General features: G+C 48.4%; 1 protein-coding gene across 1 annotated transcript in view; it reads right to left on the reverse strand.

Moving 5' to 3' along the window:
• The window catches only part of RIMBP2 (RIMS binding protein 2), a 299129-nt gene extending 278363 nt beyond the window's left edge, over positions 1 to 20766 (reverse strand). Inside the window, exons 1-2 of the mRNA XM_043902113.1 lie at positions 20739 to 20766; positions 20095 to 20166 (exon numbers count right to left, since the gene is read on the reverse strand). The gene's annotated coding sequence lies outside the window, so the exon portion shown is untranslated. The remainder of the gene's footprint in view (positions 1 to 20094; positions 20167 to 20738) is intronic.
• Between the last annotated feature and the right edge of the window lie 2636 nt (positions 20767 to 23402).

Below are 23402 nucleotides of genomic sequence, written 5' to 3' on the forward strand. Positions count from 1 at the left end.
CACAGCTCTGGTTCTAGAGCTAAATTAGCTGGAGGATCTGGGGTTGGCGGGGGGAGTGTACATACATAAAGAAGGCCAGGTGTGGCCAGCAAGGGGGGTGTGGAGACTTGCAGAGCCAATCAGAGCTCAAAAGCGGCCTTCTGCTCTATCACCTTGGCTTCACTAATGTGAGTTTCACTTCAAACATGTCAGACTGTAGAAGCACAACGCCATCTTCAGGACCTTGGAAATGATGCACAGGCGCACCAATCCAACGTTTAGCGATGCTGGTGCATCACTGGTTCTATTCCACCATCATGCTGGCCATTCAAAGAGAAGGCCGTCAGGAAGTCCCAAGGCTCCATCATCCTCAAATCTAGCACCTAAAGCCAAGTTCTGTACTATGGTACAGAACTTCATACACATGAATAGGATGCTGCAGTTGGACAGATGGCTGCCCAGGGAATGACTTAACCTTTCCCAGCCTGGGAAGCCAGGCATGGCCAAGTCACTAAGTCTTACCCATGAGATGTAAAAGAGGCCATGTGGTGACTCTGGGTGGTTCCCCCAGGAAGGTGTATACCCTCTCCTTCACCTCAACTCTGTTCCTGCCATCCAGGATGAGTTTGCAGTGATAAAACATTTGGATCAGACAATGGATGCCAGGGCAGAGCTATAAGACATCAGGAAACTGGGTTTTCAACCCTGTAGAGCCCCTGACCTGGACTATTACTCAACCAAGAGCATGTACCCCTAATCCATTTCTTTTGGATCTCATGACAGCAGCGGAACCTCTCTCCACACTCGTTCAATGCATTCTTTCACTTGCCCACGTGACCAGTGAGTCTTTCATCCACCCCATTCATCACCCCAAATGTGCTGGCCTTCTGCCCTCTCCGTGGCCCTTCACCGGAGAACCCTGCTCCCCTCTAGTAGGGAGATTCAGGAAGTCAACCTCACTGAATATTGTTCAGAAGCCGCAAAAGTCCAACGTTGGCTCTTTTACAATTTTTTTATCTCAATAATTCCAGTTGAACTGAAGTGGACAAACCTAGAGCTGGTTACACAGAGTGAAATAAGAAAGAGAAAAACAAATATCGTATATTAATGCATATATACAGAATTTAGGAAAGTGGTAATGATGAACCTATTTGCAGGGCAGGAATAGAGATGCAGATGTAGAGAATGGACTTGTGGACGCAGTGGGGGAAAGAGAGGGTAGGACAAATTGAGAGAGTAAGACCAACATACATACACTGCTGCTGCTGCTAAGTCGCTTCAGTAGTGTCCGACTCTGCGGACCCCATAGACGGCAGCCCACCAGGCTCCCCCGTCCCTGGGATACACACACGACCACGTGTGAAATAGACAGCTAGTGGGAAGCTTCTGTGTAGCGCAGGGAGCTCAGCCTGGTGCTCTGTGATGACTAGAGGGATGGGAGGGAGGATCAAGAGGGAGGAGATACATGCATACTTATGGTTGATTCCTCCCAAGTGGCACAGTGATAAATAATCTGCCTGCCAATGCAAGAGATACGGGTTGGACTCCTGGGTTGGGGAGATCCCTTGAAGTAAGAAATGGCAACCCACTCCAGTATTCTTGCCTGAAAAATTCCACGGACAGAGTAGCCCGGCAGGCTACAGTCCATGGGGTCACAGAGTCGAATACAACTGGTCGATCAAGCATGCACGCATGGCTGGTTCACCTTATTGTACAGGCAAAAACCAATACAACACTGTAAAGCAATTATCTTCCAATTAAAAACAAATAACACTGTATACCTAGGAGGGGAATATTCCAAGGTTTGAATGATGGGAACCAATTTTTATCATTTTTAATTAACTCTCTGCGGGCCAAACAAAAACATGTGGGGTGGCACTCAGCCTGCAAGTAAATGCCCATCTGCAACCTCTGAGAGCCATTTGGGGCCCCCAGCCACCCAACTGGTTTAAGGAAAAATACTTACTGAACTGTCACTGGCCAGACAACAATCTTGACAATCTTGTACTTTGTGTGGTGTTTTCTCTGTCTCGCACCATGTTGGCCGTATCCCCAGAGGCTCACAAAACCCAGTCCCTTAACATCAACCTTCTTTTCTCCCTCCTTCGGTTCCTTCAGATGTCACCTGAACTGAGGGGAATCCCGAAACACCAGCCTGCACCCTCAAAGGACCCCTTGGGTGGACAGTCATGATGCTGGTTTGAATGGTATCCCTCCAAATTCATGTCCACTAAGAACCTCAGAATGTGACCTTATTCGGAAATAGAGCCTTTGCAGATGGAATCGAAACAAAACAGGACCCTATAGTCCCCCCACCCCCGCGTGTCTTCTGCCTGCCTTTGTCTGTGGAAAATGTTAGTCAAAGAATAAGTTTAATCAGAGAAATGAGAAATGCAGAAACAAAGGAAAACAAAGAAGACCAAATAATAATAATGTAGTCATTTAGCAAAGTCAAGGACCTTTAGTTCTTTCTCAAGGGCTGTAGATAATATCTGAGCCACATCCTGTGAGTGTCTTATAGATACTAAAACCCCAGGTGGAGAAGTTAACTACATGATGAGCAGACTCTACCTATGACATAAGCTGCCACAACTCTGAGAACTGGCCTCAGAGAAATGGGAACAAATGGACCCTGGAACTGAAGATTAACTGTTCCTAAAACAACCAAGATGACGCTGGTCAGACCACTGATAATCAATTTGAAGATTACTGTCAGAGTTGACTGTGCTGTTCCTACATCTAGCCCCCTCCTTCTGTCTATAAAAGCTTTTGCCCCACTGGTTGCTAGTAAGAAGTGGGGGGAGTCAGCCCTTGGACAGAGGTCCACCCTCCCCACCAGTTGCCGGCATCTGAAATAAAGCAAACTTTCCTTTCCACCAACCTAGCCTGTTTATTAGCTTTTGAGTGGTGAGCCAGACCCACACACACCTTCAGGTAACAGAATGAATGTAAAAATTGGCATGGGATCATACTGGATTAGAGTGGCCCCAAATTCAATGAGTCTGTCCTTACAGAAGACAGAAAAGGACAGACGGAGGCACAGCACAGAAGGGCATGAAGATGATGGCAGAGATTAGAGTGATGCTCCACGAGGTAAGAAACAACTGCAGACAAACAGAGGCTGAGACAGATAAGGAAGGATCCAGCCTTCAGAGGAAGCATGGTCCTGCAACAACACGCTGATGGACAGCTGCAGAATTCATGTTTTTCTCCAAGATACTTAAGCCAAACAGTAGTATGTCTTTTAAAATGGATCCTTGAACTTAGAGGGAAAAACAGGTTTACAACTGACTATAGAACCTTAAGGGCTTCCCAGGTAGCTGCAGGTGGCATAAGAGACGTGATTCCAATCCCTAGGTTGGGAAGATCCCCTGGAGGAAGGCACGGCAACCCACACCAGTATTCGCACCTGGAGAATCCCATGGACAGAGGAGCCTGGCAGGCTACAGTCCATAGGGTCGCAAAGAGTAAGACATGACTGAAGTGATTTAGCATACATACAGGCATGCACAGGACCTTAAAACCAAAGAAGTGGGACAAATCTGTTGCAGCCTACCCCTCCCCCGCCACAGTTCTGGACAAGGGACAGAGAGCCTGGCACATACCCCTCAACCCTGCTGGGTGTCCATTCGACCCTCTTACATGCACTTGAGAGGGGTCAGGAGGTATAGAAAACAGCATTGCTGCAAAGGGCCCTCCACCCCCACCCCAAATGACAGCATAGAAGAGGTTATCCAACAGCACTGCTCCTGGCTCCAGCTGATTTCAGTCAATAATCCAGTGCAAGAATTTTCCAGAGTTCCAGTTAACCAAGCTACTCTTTTTAACAAAAGACTGGGATTGACTATTTGCATAAGAGTAGGGAGAAAAATGGAACCTTAGAGCTGAACCCTTGGAAATGATTTTGGGTAAATTCTAAAATTGTCTCTGCCAAAGTCAATAATGATATAGTCACTTAGTTATCCAGGAGCTGGAGGAAGGACTTCCTTGTTGGTCCAGTGGTTGAGAATCTACCTTGCATGTGGGTTCAATCCTTGGTCTGGGAACTAAGATTCCACATGCCATAAAGTAACTAAGTCCTGCAGGACAGCTACTGAGCCCACTCACTCTGGAGCCTTTGTGCCACAGCTAGGGACTCAGTGCACTGCAGTGAAAGATCCCACATAACTAAGACCTGATGCAGCAAAGAAATAAATTAAAAAAAAAAAAAAAAGAGAGTTGGAAGAGAAAATAGGTGGAAATGGTGTGTGTGTGACAGAGAGAGAGACAGAGAGAAAGAAGGAGGGAGGGAAGGAGGGAACATGTGTATTTGCCCTTCCTTTCCCTGGTGGCTCAGATGGGAAAGAATCTGCCTGCAATGCAGGAGACCCGGGTTCAATCCCTGGGTTGGGAAGATCCCCTGGAGAAGGGAATGGCAACCCACTCCAGTATTCTTGTCTGGGAAATTCCATGGACAGAGGAGCCTGGTGGGCTACAGTACACCCGGTCACAAAAAATCGGACATGACTGAGCTACTAACACTTTTACACTTTCCCTACAGGAATTTAAAGAATTTCTTTTCAGCTATTAATCTCTTCTAATGAGAAGCACTGCACATTGGTTAAGAGATAAGGCTCTAGAATCAGATTATACAGAATAGAATCTTGCCCAACCCCACCCACCCCATTACAAACTGTGACTTTGAACAAGTTACTTAAATTCTTGAGCCTCATCCAATAAAGCCCATCCTTAAAAGTGGAATTCATAATATAGGGCTGTGAAAATTCAATAAAAAATTTAAAACTCAGAGAGTTTCACAGAAGATGCTCTGTATGTTAACAGCATCTGCATCATTTTACTTCTTCTCCTTCATTCCTGGGCCAAGACGATGAGACTATGATTTCCAGCAATTTGCTCATTTCAGTAAATGCTGTTACACTTTAGGTGCCCTGAGAAGTTCACGATAATAGGATCTCCTCCATAATGCATGCAGGTCACTTGGGTCACCTCAGTGGGCGCAGGCTAGATTGTTGGTCTCGAATCCTAAAATGATTGCTGCAGGTGCCAGAATGTCAGACCCGGGACCACCGGGGGAGCCAGTTAACCCGGGATTGGATGCTCACCATCTATTTCCTATTTCATCTGCCTTTCACAGTCACCACTTATCATTAAGCAGGTTCCCCTCACTGCCCAGTATGTGTGAGGTCATCTTCAGTTATTACACTGGCTGCCCGAGAAGCCTCAATTCGCTAATAAGAAAATGATGGGCTACCATCAGTGTTTGAAAATTACCTAGAATATTCAGGCAGAAAGGGTAAGTGATCATCATTTTTTAAAAGCATGGACATGCCTTTTGCCATCCAGCATCCTCTCCTGAACCCCGGCGGCTTGGGGATGGTGGTCCCCCTCCCGACCCAGCCCCAGCCTGGGGTCTGCCCACCTGGCTCTGGGCAGGGCGCCGGGTCAGCTCCCCAGTAATGGGTAATCAGGATCTGAGAGGCATTAGCCCTCACGTGACTGGGCTGCCCCCTCCTGACCCCGATCAGCTTTTCACCAACAAGCTGCTGCCTGCAGTCTGCTCTGGGCTCACGCTGACTTTCCACATTTTGAATAAGATTCAACAAATCTAATAGGTGGAGTATTTTGGTGTGTGTGTGTGTGTGTTTAAACAGAGATCCCTAGGGGAGAAGAAAGAAAAATAAAATAGCACCCCATAATAGAATAGCAGAGAAGAAATGCTGTAGGAAATGAAGAGATAGGCGAGGGTAGAAGGGAGGAAGCAACAGGAGGAATCTCAGTGCCAGATCACTCAGCAGAGGGCAGAGGCCTGGGGCCCACCACAAAGGAGGCGTCCCTCTAGGACACACTGGGTCCATCACAGGCCGGTGAGGCAGGCGGCTCCACTTCTGGGGAACATCAAGGAAGTCTCCCTTAAATATCCCCTTTCTGTGTCCAAATGCCCCGGCTGGAGCTCTCTCCTATGAAGTGGTGCTTGGAGGTCCAGGGACCTCTGGAGAGTGGGTGTGGGGCCAATGCGCTGACCCTCCCCTGGCACCAAGACCCAGGAGAGGGCCCTGACAGGGGCTGCAAGGAGGGCTGAGCCCCCAGGAGCAGGGGTGAGGGGAAATCGCCTCTGCAGGTCCTTGGTCAAGGCCACACCCCTCCCCAAATTGGGCCTTCAGACAGGCTGAGCTCCAGCCTCTAGTTTGAAAAACAATCAAAGGCACCGACAAATAGCAACTTTTAAACTCAGAAGTCATCCTCTGTCACACGGCACTTTCCACATTTTTAAAAATTTTTTATTTATTTTGCCCTACCATGAGCATCCTTGGCGGCTCAGACAGTAAAGAATCTGCCTGCATTGCAGGAACCACAGGAGACCCAGGTTCAGTCCCTGGGTCTGGAAGATCCCCTGGAGAAGGAGAGGGCAACCCACTCCAGTATCCTTGCCTGAAGAATCCCATGGACAGAGGAGCCTGGCAGGCCACAGTCCATGGGGTCACAAAGAGTCATGTCCACAACACACATGTGGGATGTTAGTTGCCAGATCAGGGATTGAACTCACATTCCCTGCATTGAGAGGCAAATGCTTCACCACTGGACCCACCAGGGAAGTCCCTCCCTTGAAGATTTAATGTGCTAAAACCTTCAAAGTGTTTACAACATTGCTTGGCACACAGAGAGAGCTGAATGCCACTCTCAGCTGTTAGAGTGTGCGTTGTTTATTATTATTATTATTATTCAGGGGCAGCATTAAATGACATTAATTCGTTATCTATTCTCTTACACAAGTTCCTGCAGAAGGAAGTCTCAATCAGGACCAGACTGTCTTCAACACCTTTCGAAAGCTCCACTCACAAAAACCCCCTCAAAAGAGAGGGCACCTCAGGAGCGAGCCCAGGCAGGCAGGAGAAGATGTTTAGGACCGATGAGACATCTCTCATCTTCACTCTTTTCATTTTTAGTCTTGCTTCATCTAACATGATATAAAGATTTCATTTACGATAATCACATAAAATTGCATTTGTTTATTTTTAGCCTCCATAGATGTCTTTAAAAAGGAAAATGAGTCCATTGAAAACAGATATTAAGTCAGTAATGGCATAGGCTTGGACAACTGGGGCAAAAAGAAATCACAAAGCTGGCATTATGGAGGGGGAACATCACCCCGCTGAAGAGATAAAGGAGCAAGTAAAGCACCACTGCTCACCACATACATGCACCAGGTTGGGAGGTGATGCCTGCGTGACCCGAATTTGGGAAACAGTAGTGTTGAAATGAGCAGGACCCTATGGTCCTTGCCCCCCGACCCCAGGTCCTCTGCCTGCCTTTTGTCTGTAGAAAAACTTTGGCCAAAGAATAAGTTTAATCAGAGAACTGAAACATGGAGAAACAAAGGAAAACTGCCCCAACAGGACTAAATAATAAATGTTTAGTCATTAAACATAGTCAAGGACCTTTTGTTCCTTCTCAAGATAATAGTCTGAGCCATATCCTGTGAGCTGTCTTGTGGATACTGAAACCCCCCCAGGTGAAAGAAGTTAACTACACGATGACTAGACTGTAGCCATGACATAAGGGGCCACAATTTTGAGACTTGCCCCCAAGAAATTGAAACAAGCTGACCCTGGAACTGAAGACTAACTGTACTGCAAACAATCAAGATGATGCTGGTCAGACCACCGATGACCAATTTCAAGATGACTGTCAGAGTTGATTGTGCTATTTCTGCATGGAACCCCCTCCCTCCGTCTATAAAAGCTCTTGCCCACTGGTGGTCAGTAGGGGTGGGGAGAGTCAGCCTTTGGACAGGAGTCTGCCCTCCCAACCCCACCCTGGTTTCGAACATCCAAAATAAAGCAAAATAAAGTTTCATCTCCACCGACCTGGCCCCTTTATTGGCTTTTTCGTGGCAACCAGCCAGACCCCACTTTCAGTTACAGCATGAGATTACTATCTGCACTTTGGAACCATGAAGACCAAACCTAGTCAGTGAGGTGACCGACCCGTTCATTGCAAAACACGGTTCAGAACCCAGGGCTCCTGGGGCACCTAATCCAAGCCTTTCTGTATGTATTTACTTCTGGGAAGAAAGGAGTTATGTTTCCCCCATTCATTTCCCCTGAGATTGTGAGTCACAGAACCATCCTGGGGGTGAGGGTGGTCAGGAGGAGACACAGCTGTCCCATGGGCTAGGTGCACACATTAACCCCCCGGGGGTACCCCTGTTTCTTTTTTTAATAAAGTATTTTTATTATTATTTTTTGTTGCATTGCAAGGCATGTGGGATCTTAGTTCCCTGACCAGAGATTGAACCCATATCCCCTGCAGTGAAAGCGCAGAGTCCTAACCACTGGACCACCAGGGAAGTCCCAGCACACCTGTTGCTGATGTGCTCCTGTCTGGTGAAATATCAGTGGACGTGTCTGCTGCTTTATCTACTGCGTTCGAGGCCCCCCGCTGTTTCTTCCTCTCCCTTTCTTCTATAGGCCTCCAGGTTCCTGTGCAGGGCAGAAGGAAAGAGCCTCAGGCTCCCTGCGCTGCAGAAATGTCCTGTCTGCCCAGACAGTGGGGCCGAGCTCCAACCAAGCATCTTCCCAGAGGCAGTGTGCAAGAGCCAAACAAAGAGACTTCGAGCCCATCACAGCCCCTCCACCCCGAGCAGGACTGCACGATGCCATTCCCTGCACAAGTCTCTCCCTCCCACACGGTTTAGGCAGCTCTGCTCATAAGAAAAGAAAAATAAATAAACCGCAGAAGCATCTATTTAAAAATCTAGGCTGCACTGCCCAGGAGACGCGAGTCAAAACAAACTTCAAAGGACCAGTGAAAGCACCTTTGCTTGAGGCTCTTGAGACAGATCAGAACTGGGAAGTCCCAGCATCAAGTCTGATTTTGACCTGAACTAAACTAGTAGGTCTGGGCTTTAAAGGAGCCTTTACCCAAATCAATGGGCTTCCCTGGTAACTCAGACAGTGAAGAATCTACCTGCAAGGAGGGAAACCCGGGTTCAATCCCTGGGTCAGGAAGATCCCCTGCAGATGGGAATGGCAACCCCCTCCAGTATTCCTGCCTGGAAAATCCCATGGACAAAGGAGCCTGGCGGGGTCCTTTGTCCATGGGGTCTCAAAAAGGACACGACTGAGCATCTAACACACACCCAGGTCAACATGTCAGCGAGGATTTCATAAAGGAGCTTCGTGAAAGTCAAGCCACATCTGCACATGTCTGTTTCTGCAGATTACCATTAGAAAAATGTAAGTGGCTGTTCAAACATTCAAGTCACTTAGAGCAGGGAGAAAGTGATATTTTCATCCTGTGCTGGATGAGGGCACCAGTGATGGAGAGGTTGGTGCAGGGGGTCAGCTCTGCCATCAGTCAGCTGAGCGGAAGTAAGGCTCTCAGGGACAACCTCCCACCCCGGGCATGGGGTGTGGGGAGAAGGTCCCCATTCATGTGTCAGGTGGGATCCTGTCTTGTTCATCTCATCCTATTCATTCCATTGTCATTTTACTGCGTGGTCTGTTTGGAATCCGAGAATCAAAGCAGTGATAATACTAACTAGCATGTGTTGAACCCTCACTGTCTGCCAGGCCCTGTCCTGAATGCTTCACATCATTCAACTCATTTAATCACCAAAACACCCCATCTACAGTCTCCCCATCTGAATGAGAATAATGGTAAGAGCTAAAATATGTATTGAGTGCTTACTGGGTACTGAACAGTTGACCTGTATTAGCTCAATCCTTTGAGAAAGAGATAGATGACATTGTTCTATAGATAAGAAAAGGAGGCACAGAGAGGTTAAGAAACACACCTATGCGTGTTAGAGAACAAACTTATGGTTGCCCGAGGCAGGGGGTGGGAAGGATGGGGGAATGGATGCTTGGGAAATTTGGGATGAACAGGTACACACTGCTATATTTAAAAGGGATAACCAACAAGGCCCTATTATATAGCACAGGAAACTGTGCTCAAGGTTATGTGGCAGCCTGGATGGGAGGGGAGCTGCAGGGAAAATGGATACATGTATATGTATGGTTGAGTCCCTTCTCTCTTCATTTGAAGGTATCACAACATTGTTAATCGGCTCTACCCCAATATAAAATAAAAAGTTAAAAATATATATATAAAGAAACACACCCATGATCACACAGCCCGAAGATCACACAGCTAAGGCAAGAACTAACCAATCTGGCTTAAGACTCTTAAACATGGCCAGTGCCACCTACTGAAGGTCATTTCACAGTCCCATTTGTGGGGTTAACTCCCCTTGCGGGAGCCAAAGGGAGAGAAGTGAGTGCAGGAATGGGTCAGCACCATCCTCAGTGGCAGCGTGGCATGATTAGAGTGTGAGCTCTGCCCAAAGAGCTGCAGTGCACCTTGACTGCTTCACTCACTAGCCTCATGAGTTTGGGCAAGTGACTTCAGCTCCCTGGTCTCAAGCCCCATCTACAAGGCACAGAGAATGATAGCTCCCCCCTTGTAAGGTTAGTTATTGTTAGTACTGCTGTTATGATTGAATTTCAGACTAATCGCAAGTGGAATTATGAATCAGTACAGAGGATGAGATGGTTGGATGGCATCACCGACTCAATGGACATGAGTCTGGGTGAACTCCAGGAGTTGGTGATGGACAGGGAGGCCTGGCATGCTGCAGTCCATGGGGTCGCAAAGAGTTGGACATGACTGAGCGACTGAACTGAACTGAATGGATTATTACTAATCAATAGAGGAATTATTCAGAAAATACCAGTGGTCCCCAGTGCAGCAGGACCGTATTCTGACAGAGTAAAGGAAGCCTTCTCCCCACACATCCCACAGCCCAGGGGAGGGGGAAGGAATATTCTGGACCAGTTCTGCTTAGTCTCCACTTTGAGGGTCAAGCTGATCTCAGCCAGCTGTACCCTCCACCCCTCTCCATGGAAGAGAAATTAACTGTGAAATTCTGAAATGATAGAGAAAACACAAAGTAATCAAATTTATCCTCCAGTGACAAGATCAACTTTCCTGATCTGGAGAAAAAGCAGAGCTAAAACAAGCTGGTTACAGATAGGAAAGCAGCCTCGGGTGACTCGGACCTCCGGGAATCACATGCCACCCACATCAATGTCTCGCCTTGCCCACAGCTCTGACCCTGCACACCCCACTGTTCACACTCAGGCCTCCCCCTCTGGGATGCTGGGCTGGGGCAGGAGGAGACGCCCAGGCCTGGAGGGTTCATGCACCCTCCAAATACTGACCACCTGGAGGAAGTCCAGAAGAAATGACAGAGGATGAAGGGAGCCCCGTCCCTCCCTCAAGGAAAGAGGAGGAAACAGGCTTTCTGCAGGGGGATACGGCTGCACAGAGAACCAGAACTGAACAGATCAGCTCCAAAGAGCCTGGAGCCACCAGACAGTCTCTGGAGCCTTTGAGACCAGCCTTCAGGGCCCACTTGAGCCTCTTAGAGCAGGTGCTATGGGATGGGGTAGGGACATCAGTATTTTTAAAACAGATTTATTGAGATGGAACTCACGTAGCATCCAATTCATCCATTTAAAGTGTACCAATCAATGGATTTTAGTATATTCTCAGATACATGCAATCATCACCATTCTCTTAGCATCTTGTTCCCGAGGTTCGTCCACGGGGTGGGATGCATCTGAACGTCACTCCTTTTTTATAGCTGAATAGTATTCCCTGGTGGCTCAGATGATAAAGAATCCGTCTGCAATGCAGGAGACCTGGGTGCAATCCCTGGGTTGGGAAGATCCCCTGGAGGAGGGCATGGCAACCCACTACAGTATTCTTGCCTGGAAAATCTCCAGGGACAGAGGAGCCTGGTGGGCTGAAGTTCACAGGGTCACAAAGAGTCGGACATGACTGAGCAGCTAAGAACACGGCACACACAGTATTCCATTGTATGGACCCACCAATGTTCATCTTTGGCAGCCATATTTTTTAAAAGATCTGAGAACCACTGCTGGAAATGGAGACGTGTGTTATTCCATGCAGTCTTTCCTGCCAACCTCCTCCTCCCTCCTCAGCTGTACCCTCCAAATGGATAGCCCCATGTGTCACCCAGAAGGACAGCAAGTTGGGTACCACGTGTGTGTTAGCTGCCCACTCGTGTCCAACTCTTTTGAGACCCCATGGACTGTAGCCGGGCTTCCCAGGCAACTCAGCAGTAAAAAAATCTGTGTGCAACGCAGGAGATGCAGGTTTGATCCCTGGGTCAGGAAGATCCCCTGGAGGAGGGCATGGCAACCCACTCCAGTATTCTTGCCTGGAGAATCCCATGGACAGAGGAGCCTGGTGGGCTACAGTCCATGGGGTTGCAAAGAGTCAGACACAACTGAAGTGACTGAGCGCGTGCGCGCACACTCACACACACACACACACACACACGGACTGTAGCCCACCAGGCTCCTCTGTCCATGGGGATTCTCCAGGCAAGAATACTAGAGTGGGTAGCCATTTCATTCTCCAAGGGCTCTTCCCAATCCAGGGATCCAACCTGGGTCTCCCGCATTGCAGGCAGATTCTTTACTATCTGAGTCACCAGGGTGGCCAACCATTATTTGTAGTAATGAGGAAAAATTGAAACAGCCTGAGTGGTCCTATATGATAAGTAAGCTGGGAACAGCCTTGTTCAAGTATTACACAGCTACTCTAAGATATGTTTTTGTAGTGTCTTTCTATATCACAAAGAAATGTCAACTTTATCAGGTAAAATGTTTTAAAAACATACTTCAATACAGTTAATGAAATAAAAACCCTCATAGAGAAGAAATTGGAAAAAATGCCAGTATTAACAATGGTTGGTTCTGGGTGACAGGATTGTGAATTAACAATATTTTCTTCTTCCTGCCTGTTTTTTTTAATACTTTCTAACTTTCCCACAATGAAAAGTCATTACTTTTATAATAAAAATTGGGGACTTCTGCAAAAGGAGAAGAGGGTGGCAGAGGATGAGATGGTTAGATAGCATCACCAACTCAATGGACAGGAATTTGAGCGAACTTCAGGAGGTAGTAGAGGACAGGGAGCCTGGTGTGTTACAGTCCACGGGGTCGTAAAAAGTTGGACACAACTTGCCAACTGAACAGCAACAACAAAAAAACAGATAACTAATGAGAATCTACTGTATAGCACAGGGAACTCTTCTCATTACTTTGTGGTGACTTAATGGGAAGGAAATTCAAAAAAGAAGGACTATATGTAATACATACAGCTGATTCACTTTGCTGGACAGTAGGAACTATTGTAATACAACATTGTAAAGCAAACTATACTCCAATAAAAATTAATTTTAAAAAAATTAAGGACTTCCCTGGTGGTCCAGTGGCTAAGACTCTTCGTTCCCAATGCAGGGGGCCTGGGTTCCATCCTTGGTCAAAAACTAGATTCCACATGATGCAACTAAGAGTTCACATGCCATAAACTAAAGATTCTGTATGCCCCAACCAAGACCCAGTGCAGACAAATAAATTTTAAAAAATTTTTAAAAGATGTTTGAAAAAATAAATTCAAGATGCAGAACCCATGTAGTGAGCTGTGTAGGGATGGTCAGTGTGGTTTTGATATCAGCAGAGGCACCTCTGTCACTTGCCCCAAACCTGGTCCCCAGCTCACCAGCATCCCAACCCCCTAGAGCAAGTCCTGGGTAACTAGGTAGATACACAGATCAGATTTTTGGCCCCTAAATCTGAGATCTTTAAAGACGTGGAGCTAACAACCAAACATGATTTCCTAATAATCCAGAGCTCCTTCTGGGATGGGGCGGGGGAGTGCTGTTAGGAGGGAAACATTAGAAACAAACAAACAACCCCATGGCCTTATTACCTCTCTACATCTCTGAGTCTGAAGTAACAGTGGAGCAACAGGATGAGGAGTGATTCTGTCTTAGAAACAATCAGTCAACAATAACCATCCATAACGTCCCAATGGAAACCAACTCTGCTGAGCCAACGGCAGCGACCAGTTCTAAACTCTGTCATCACAGCATCCGTGCTGGTTTTTGGCAACAAGACTATTTCATCATAGAGAATCGTTCCAAAGTCCCCCACCACCACCACCACCACCAGATCAGCAGCCAAAAGCCCCACTCAAAATGCCTTTTTTTCCAAAGGCAAGGCAATCAGGTTTTCTTGGTAGCAGCATGCAGTGGGGCGGGGCAAGATGGGGACAAGAGGAAGTGAGGAGGGGAAATTTTGCATCTCGAAAAAGGGAACCCTGTGGCCAATTCCCTGAGGATGGAACTGGCAAACTACCCCCACCCACTGGTTTCAGACACCCATGGGAGTTCACGGTTCATGTTCAGTGTCCATGGGTGAAAGCTTGGGGACTCCAGACCCTTGTCATTCCACGTGCTCCAAAAACATCCTGCCGGCCCTTTCTGCACAGCCATCTAAGAGAAAGGAAACCACTGTTCCTTCCTTCAGATATTCAGGGTCTTTGCACTTGTATCTGTATCCCTGGATTCTTAAATGTCACTTCCTCCATGAGAACTTCGAGGATCACCCCACCACAGACTCTCACATCAGGCTGTTATAATCTTCTGTATGGTGTTGCCTCCATTTGTTTTTTAGGTATCTGCTTGTTGTCAAACACACACACACACACACACACACACACACACACACACACACACACACACACACAACCATAAGAGCAGAGATTTTAGCTATCTTGCTGGCTGCTCTGTGCTCAAAATGCTACTTAATATTTAATAGGGGCTCAAATGTTTGTTGAATGAATAAGCGAATGCACTGTCTTCATCCCTAGATGACAAAAATAAACATCACAACTGCTGCCTTCCAGGAGCTTCATTCAGAACAGAACCATCCTGGAACACGTCATTGTAGAGCTTGTGGTGACGACAATGCACAGGCCCGTAACCAGACCAAAGGCTACTGCCCCATCCCACCCTGGGGCCTCTTAAAGGTCATTTCCTTCCTTCATTCATGGCTTCCCTGATAGCTCAGTTGCTCAATGCGGGAGACCTGGGTTTGATCTCTGGGTTGGGAAGATCCCCTGGAGAAGGGAACAGCTACCCATTCCAGTATTCTGGCCTGGAGAATTTCATGGGTTGTCCATGGGGTCACAAAGAGTCAGACACGACTGAGCAACTTTTACTTTCACTTTTCTTCATTCTTTCCAAAAAATATTTATTGACACCCTACTATGTGCAAAGCACTTGCATGGAAAAACAGACAATAAAAATGTCAGCAAATAAGATAATTTCAGATGAATGTCCTTAGGTCACCCTGATCCCTCCATTTCTCAACAACCTCCCCCACACCCAATTGCCACAGACTCTGCCACCTCACCCATCTGTGTCCCTGCGAAGCCCCTCAGGGCCTGGAAGTCATGACACTTCTTTCCCATGTGAGTGAACATTAAGAACAGGTTATCTGACTGTCCTACTATAGGGCACAGGAACTGTAGTCAAAGTCCTGGGAAAAACCATAACAAAAAAATAATACAGCAGAAATTAACACAACATTGTAAATCAACTATACTTCAATTAAAAAATAATAATACATTTAAAAAAAGCATAAATCATCCGGAATCCCAGAGAAGCCCCAGCCTCTCCCATTTTATGAGCCTCCTGGTCCAGTGAAAAACTAAGAAATGTCAAGGCAGGTTTAAATTTTTATTTCTCAGGTATCCATTTAATGCATTAAATACATGTATTGGGCTTCCCTTGTGGTTCAGCTGGTAAAGAATCCGCCTGCAATGTGGGAGATCTGGGTTCGATCCCTGGGTTGGTAAGATTTCCTGAAGAAGGGAAAGGCTACCCACTCCAGTATTCTGGCCTGGAGAATTCAGGAGAACCCCTATACAGTCCATGGGGTTGCAAAGAGTCAGACACGAATGAGCGACTTTCACTTCATACATGTATTAATATATACATGTTGTGTACACATGTTATTAATAATACATTAACTACAACCCAACAGGGGCTCCCCAGGTAGTTCAGTGGTAAAGAATCCACCTGCCAATGCAGGAAGCACAGGAGACATGGATTCAATTCCTGGGTTGGGAAGATCCCCTGGAGGAGGAAACGGCAACTCACTTCAGTATTCTTGCCTGGAAAATCCCATGGACAGAGGAGCCTGGTGGGCTACAGTCCATGGGGTAGCAAAGAGTCAGACAGGACTGAGTGACTAAGCATGCACATAACCCAACAAACTTTAGTACGATATCACTGACTTATGAAGATGGATCCACATAGGTCCAGTTACCAGTAACATGAGGAATGATTTATTGTTTGAGTCTTCTCAGTGGATCTTGGTGACTGAAAACATAGCTTCAAATGTCAAGGGTTAATTTGAGATTCTGTGTCACTGTTAGGATGAGCCAAAGGACCCTCCCAGACACTCCCCCAAGAACCATATCAGTTCTCAAAGAGGAAGACCCATTACCCATAAGGCCTGAGCTCAGGGCAGGCTGCACTTAAGAAGTGACTCTGAAGAGACATAGCCCAGTACCCCGAAAACCCACCCAACTCTGCTGCTGCCCGCAAATGCTAGCTTGGAACTGAAGTGTCTGTGAAAGCCCCTTCCCAACCAGCTTTAGGCAGAATTGGATATACAAGGGCTGGAAAAGTTCATTGCAAATGTTAGAAAGTCAGACAGTGCTAAGTGCTGGCAAGAACATGGGGAAAGAGAATGCACCCTGCAGAGTGAGCTGGAAGAACTTGCTGAAATGAGGTAAACACATCCCCTCCACCCCTCAGAGATCCACTTCTGAGATGCACTCAGAATGATTCTCATTCAGGACCCTAAGGCACACGTGCAAGGATGCTGCTGCAATATCATCTGTGCAACTGGGCTCTGGCGCCGACCTGGTGTCCTCGATGGGAACGGGCAAGAAAAAGGTGGTCCATGAGCTCTATGGAATATTACACAGCAGTTAGAAGTAACTCAGCAGAAATACACACCGAGACATAGTATGTCACATGAGAGAAGCAGGAAACAGAACAAGGTCCAGAGTCCCACGGAATTTCTGCTCATCAGACACCTGGGAATATGGCAGTACTAGTGCTTCTCATAGATGCAAATTCAGGATTATATATCAAACGCATTGAAGGGACTGGCTGTGATGGGAAAGATAAAGGGGGTGGGGACTGGGGTGAAAGGGAAGAGACAGGAAGAGAGGCAAGGGAGAGATAGAAAGGAGACAGAGAGAGGGAAAGGGGAAGCGGAACCTGTAACAATAACACACTAGGGTCTGTGGATGAGGTTCATCCAACCCTTTGCACCCAGGGCAGTGGCACCAACATCAACAGGCCATTGCTTCTCTGCAATTGTGAGCTTGGAGCGGATGCCATAACAAGATCAGGCAGCTTTTCAAATGGACAGGCAGAGGCAGAGAGAAGCTGGGGAAACACTGTTCATAGAGTCTAACAATCTAATTCAAAAGGAACCAGAGAAATGAAGAACAGTTTACAAGAAGTCAGGGTCAGCCACTCCAGTGCATCCATAATAAACCAGCACAGCAGGAGGTGCATCCTTAAACAAGTTCCCAGGACTACACAGATTCCAACCTTCTGGCTACCCAAAACAACTGGGAAATTCAGCAGTTAAATCCTCTAACCTCCCCTACCAGCGGGAGCAGTAGCTCCAGCCTTGCAGGAAAGGAGTCTCCTTGCTACAAGCAAAGTTCCAACAGCAGCCTACACTCACCGGAGGGGCCAGGGCTTTGCTAGAATCACACTTTGTTTATACTCACAAACAAAGTCCACAGCACGGTAGACGACCCCCACAGATGCTTGAGCACCCTGGGGGTGACTCCTAACCCAGCAGTTCTCAAAGTGAGGTCCCTGGATCAACAGTATCAGCACCAGAAACTGAGAGACGCGAACCCTGGACCCCGTCCCCAGGGCTGCTCAGAAACCGCTCCCTCCCGCCATGACTCGCGTGCTCCCCAACGTTTGAGAGCCCTGGCGCTAATTAAAACTTCAAGCTTCACTCCAAAAACACAAAGGATGGAGGCTTGGAAGCGGAAGCTCAGGAAAGAACCTGGCTGCTCTGTGCCCCTCCTCCTGCCCTTTAAGCGCAGGCTGTTCTCCCAAACGCCAACCACGTAGGGAGAAATGAGACTGAAAAATACAGCGGAGAGAATCAGTGGAATTGGTTTGCTGCCTTTTTTTTTTTTTAATTGCTAGTTCTCAGCCCAGTCTGCACACGGCCTCACCTGGGGGAGCTTTCAGGCTCCCCCCACCAGGGATTCAGATGTGGCTGGGTTTGATCTGGGGGACGCGGGGGTACAGACCTGGGACAGGGATGGGGGTGGGGGCAGCCCCTGAAGTCCCACCCACTCCCCTGGCACGCTGACAGCGCCAACCTTTCCCTGACCCACTTTGTCATCTCAGAAGGGGAGGGTGGTAAATATCAGCTGCTAGCCACTTCCCTGAAATAACCTCAAAATGCTTTGCTCCGTGTCCTGGGTACAGTGCCATATGGCCAGCCGAGCAGCCGTAGGCCCTGGGGCACAGCCCAGTCACCCCACACTGCAGATGGGGCTGTCTGCTTGCCTGCCTCCCACACCACAGCCCCACGCCGAAGACACAAGCCCGGGTGGTACCCAAGCATCTCGCCTGGAGGCTTCAACTTCACAGGAGCCCAAATCACACTCCAAGATAACGAAACCCCAAACACTACGGACTAGGGGTCCGGCCACAACAGGGGATTCCACAGCCCGGCTGGGAGAAAGCAGAGGGGCTGGGGTGTCTGGATGGGGAAGGGACCCCCCCCCCCCCCCAGGACTGTTCACCTTGCAATCGGGCTGAGTTTAAAGTGCTCCCCTCCCGTGGCACATCCTTTATTCCTGGTTCAGATACTGGGCGTGAGGAGAGGTGGTCCACGCCCCCCTCCTCTCTCCATCCCATCTTCCTTGTTCAGAGCCAGCTCACTCCCTTCTTCCTCCGCCTGCTCTCCCTGGGACATTTTCTGTCCCTTAATGAGGTGGGGGTCTCACTTTAGTAAAAGGTGATGATGCAGAGACAGAGGCCAGGGTGGACCCCTTCCCCCAAGGCCCTCCCCTCCTCGCTCACTCTGCCATCCTAAGAACTTGGGGGTACTGCAAGCCCAGCGGAAGGGTCTGGAGAGCCCCCGCCCCCAATTCCTGCAGAAGCCCCCAGGGACCCGGTGACAGAGTGTTGAGCCGCGTCCACCCAGCCCTCAGCTGGACTTTCGGGGACAGCCCGTGGGAACACCCTGGGGACAGCAGCATACCTGCCTCTACAAAGGCCTCAGCGTCAGGAGAACAAACAGCACCCTCGCCCCCACCGGGCCCCCCAAACCCAACTTCCCTTCCGGCAGATCGTCCTGTAAACACTGCGTCTCCAGGTGAAAACATGGCTTTCCGGGGGAGGGCCTGCCCCAGCAAACAGCCTGTGAGCACGCACACACACTTCCACACACACACACACATACGCGCGCGCACGCATTCTGCCGGGAACATCTGTTTTGACAAACAAATTATTCAAGTCAGTCTATGGGACATGAATTGACAAATTCTCAACGTGCAGGTCCCTGGCTCCATACATTTCAGATCTGAGCCAAGCTGGGGATGATACAACCAACTCTTTTATTTTTTTATTCGTTGGCCCACAACCCCTTCCTCACTCCAGCGCAACCTCCAAGAAGACCACATCCGGAGCCCCTAACAGGCTTAGATGAGAAACAATCTGAACTCACACACCTCGGGGTTACAAAGGCATTGCCTGCCGTGGTGTCAAACTTCGCCCAGAGGGGCTTTTCTGCAAAGCTGGGGGCGGAACGGGTGTCGGGAACCCCACAGTGACAGAGAATCGTCATCCCTGCCCTGGGAAACCAGAACCACGGGGACCAAGCAGCAATATCCCGCATCAGCGGGAGGAATCGTCTGGAAGCGGTCCGCCTCTCCCCACGGCTCTCCGGCACCGGCGTCCATGGCAGCTTCACCAGCCGCGCGGTACCAGGACCCGGTGCTGAAGGGCATCCTCAGACCGCTGGAAAATAAACTTTGTCAGGGCAGAGAGTTTCCGGCTATCACCCAGCGATCACCGCCGCCGCTGCAGCGCGGGGTGCGTGCGGAGGGGTGAAAAGGCAAACGAGAAGCTATTTTTAGGAGGAAAAAATAAATAAATAAATCTCAGCCTACCTTAGAAGCAGCAATGCCAAGACTGGGAGGTTCACCGGGAGACAACTGCAGTCTGCTGTGTCAGATTACAAACTGGGGGCCAGAGGGAGAGCGCAGAGAGGGAAGGGGGAGGGAGGGGAAGGAGGAGAGAGGAGGAGGGAGGGAGGGGGAGAGAGAGAGAGGGCATTGGTGTGTCTGCACTGCTTGGATTTAGCTAGAAATGATTCATTAGTTTTCTGCAGGCAGGCAAGCAGGCCCAAAGAGAAAAAGATGGGGGGGTGGGGTTGGGGGTGGGGAACCAACCGCCATGCAGCGGTACCCAGAGCCCAGGAAACGTCAGTGTTTTAAACACACACACACACACATACACACACCAAGATGGCTCTCCCCTCCCTGCCAGCGTCTTTTCCACCGAGTTGTGGTCAAAAGCGGGGACAGAAATGGAGGCCACACAGCTCTCTTAGCCACGCAGGGCTTGGGGTTCAGTGGGTGATGCTCCGTCTGGGGAATAACAACGCAAGCTCTCCCCTGTTGGCTGCCAGGGGCCTCCTGCAACCTACCGGCCGCGGAAAACCTGCCCTCGTGCGCCCCACCAAGCTAAGAAACTCAAGTGCAGCCGGGAATTAAGCGATTATGTGAACCACCCAAGCTGTTCGGGTCTTTACCCTCTGGTCTGGCGCCCCCGCCGGCCCCAACCTCTAGAATCCAAAGAAAATAATGTGTGTGTCCTCCTCGTCTCCCAAGAAGTTCAGACTCTTCCACAGACTACCAGCTACCTAGCAACGTGGCAGAGTGACAGACTAGGAAAATGTGTGTGGACTTGACACACACACACAGATGCACACACACGCGTGCGGGGAAACAGTTTGTTCCCTGAGATGAAAACCCCATCGTGTGTGTGATTTAAAGATGCTAAATAATTTAGCTCCTGGGAAGAAAGCCCCGTGTTAGGTCCCGGACCTGGACTGAGGTCTGAGGGGTCCCAGTGCCACCTGCCCAGGCAGGGACCAGCGACAGGTCCTTTTTACAAAAAGGTAAGAGTCTCTGGAGATCGTTTCTGTTGCTTTTCCAATTAACAGGCTTATAAAACGGGCTCCTCAGGAAAATCTAATACACCCTTGACCACTGTGGTTGAGTCACTTGCCTTACACAAACCACTGTAATCTAAAGAACTAACTGGGAAACTCCCTGGCGGGTCCAGTGGTTAGGACTTCAAGCTTTCACTGCTGAGGGCATGGGTTTGATCCCTGGTCGGGGAACTGAGGTCCCACAAGCCGCAGGATGTAGCCAATTTTTTAAAAAAATTGTCTTTAAATTAAAAAAAAATAAACATGGTATGAAAAATACAAAGCTAACTGGCCAGAAGGACACTCCTTTTCCAGACAACTTCTGCATCATGGTAGTACGAGGGTGGAGGAGACATTTTCCTAATCAGGACCCACTTCTGCTTCCCAAAGATGGAGAGGGTCTGAGTTTGCCTTCAAGACTTCCTCCAGCCCTGGGGTTGCTAGTCCCAGCCTCTTTCCATGGAACCAAGAGTTCTGTGCCCCTCTCAGGAGTGGAGTGCAGACCACCCACCATTTCCCTTTTCATTCTGCAGGCAGAGCTATCAGATCCCCATAACCAGGACCAGGGAAGAGAAGAGGCAAACACCTGTACACCACTGTGTACAGGCTGACTAGGCAGCTCTGGTCACAACAGCCAGTGGGTGGAGACAACCCAGTGCTCACTGGATGCAGGTGGATCCACAGGAGGTGGTGGTCTAGCCAGGCAGTGGAATACTATGCAGCCACAAAAAGGACAGAAGCACAGACACAGGCTACAGCATGAATGGACTTGAAAACATACTGGAAGAGGAAAGAAGCCAGACACAAAAGAAAACATGTCATATGATTTTATGTAGATGAAATGTCCAGAATAGGCAAAGCCATAGAGACAGAAAAGAGATGAATAGGATGATGGCCAGGACCAGGGCCAGGGGGATGGGGGAGGGGGAAGGAGCTGCTAATAAGCACAGGTTCTCCTTTAGGGGTGATGAAAACATTTTGGAATTAGGTGGTGGTTGAACAACATTGCGAAGCCACTGAATGCCACTGGATTACTCACTTTTATGTTATGTGAAGCTCATATCAATTTTTTAAAAAGACTGTGGGAGAAGCACATGAATTGGGAGTCATGCTGGCCAAGGTCTTAATCCTGACCCTGTGTGACCTTGAGCAGGTTGGTCTGTTCCCTTGGCTACAAAAGTAGAAGTATCAGCTTCTAAGAGAGCATCCACCTCCTGGGTTGATTGACAGAAGATAAAGCTCCTCCCCCTGAGAAAGAACTCATTCTTTGCAAGGTTGTTCAAGGTATGAATATGGCTTTCTCCTTTTTTCTCAGCAGATTGTTTTGACGCAATCCATACATCAGATAGGGCTAAAGGCACAGGTTCTGAAACAATCACCTACAAAGTCCTCCCCAGGCTCGGCCACAGCCACTTGAGCTGGCAGTGTTAAGACTCCAGAATCATGGCCACAGCGTTTCATATTGATGGGAGTTGCTTGCCCAAGGGTCTCCATTTTGCCCACTTAGAGGACCTGGCAAGCTGAGAATGGGAGAGGACGCTGTCCCCATCCAATCAGAAAAAGGAAGGCAGGTGGGAGTGGAAATTGGTGCAGCCACTATGGAGAACAGTATGAAGGGTGCTGAAAAACGAAAAATAGATTTGCCATATTATCCTGAAGTCTCACTCTAGTGCATGTATCTGGACAAAATTATAATTCAAGAAGATACATGCAGCCCTATGTTTGTGTGTGTGCTCAATCATGTCCAACTCTTTGCAACCCCATGGACTGGATGGAGCCCACCAGGCTCTGCTGTCCATGGAATTCTCCAGGCAAGAATACTGGAGTGGGTTGCCATTTCTTTCTCCAATGCATGAAAGTGAAAAGTGAAAGTGAAGTTGCCCAGTCATGTCTGACTCTTAGCGACCCCATGGGCTGTAGCCCACCAGGTTCCTCCATCTATGGGATTCTCCAGGCAAGAATACTGGGGTGGGTTGCCATTTCCTTCTCCAGTTCATAGCAGCACTGTGCACAATAGCCAAGACATGGAAGCAACCTAAGTGTCTTTCAACAGAGGAATGAATAACGAGGATGTGGTGTACATTTACAATGAACTACTACTTGGCCACAAAAAAGAATGAAGTAATGCCATTTGCAACAGCATGAATGGACCCAGAGATTATCACACTTAGGTGAAGTAAGTCAGAAAAGACAAATACCATATGAGATTACTTAATATGTGGAATCTAAATAATGACAGAAATGAACTTATCCAAGAAACAA

This window comes from Cervus elaphus, chromosome 5, assembly GCF_910594005.1.
Source record: "Cervus elaphus chromosome 5, mCerEla1.1, whole genome shotgun sequence".
NCBI lineage: Eukaryota > Metazoa > Chordata > Mammalia > Artiodactyla > Cervidae > Cervus > Cervus elaphus.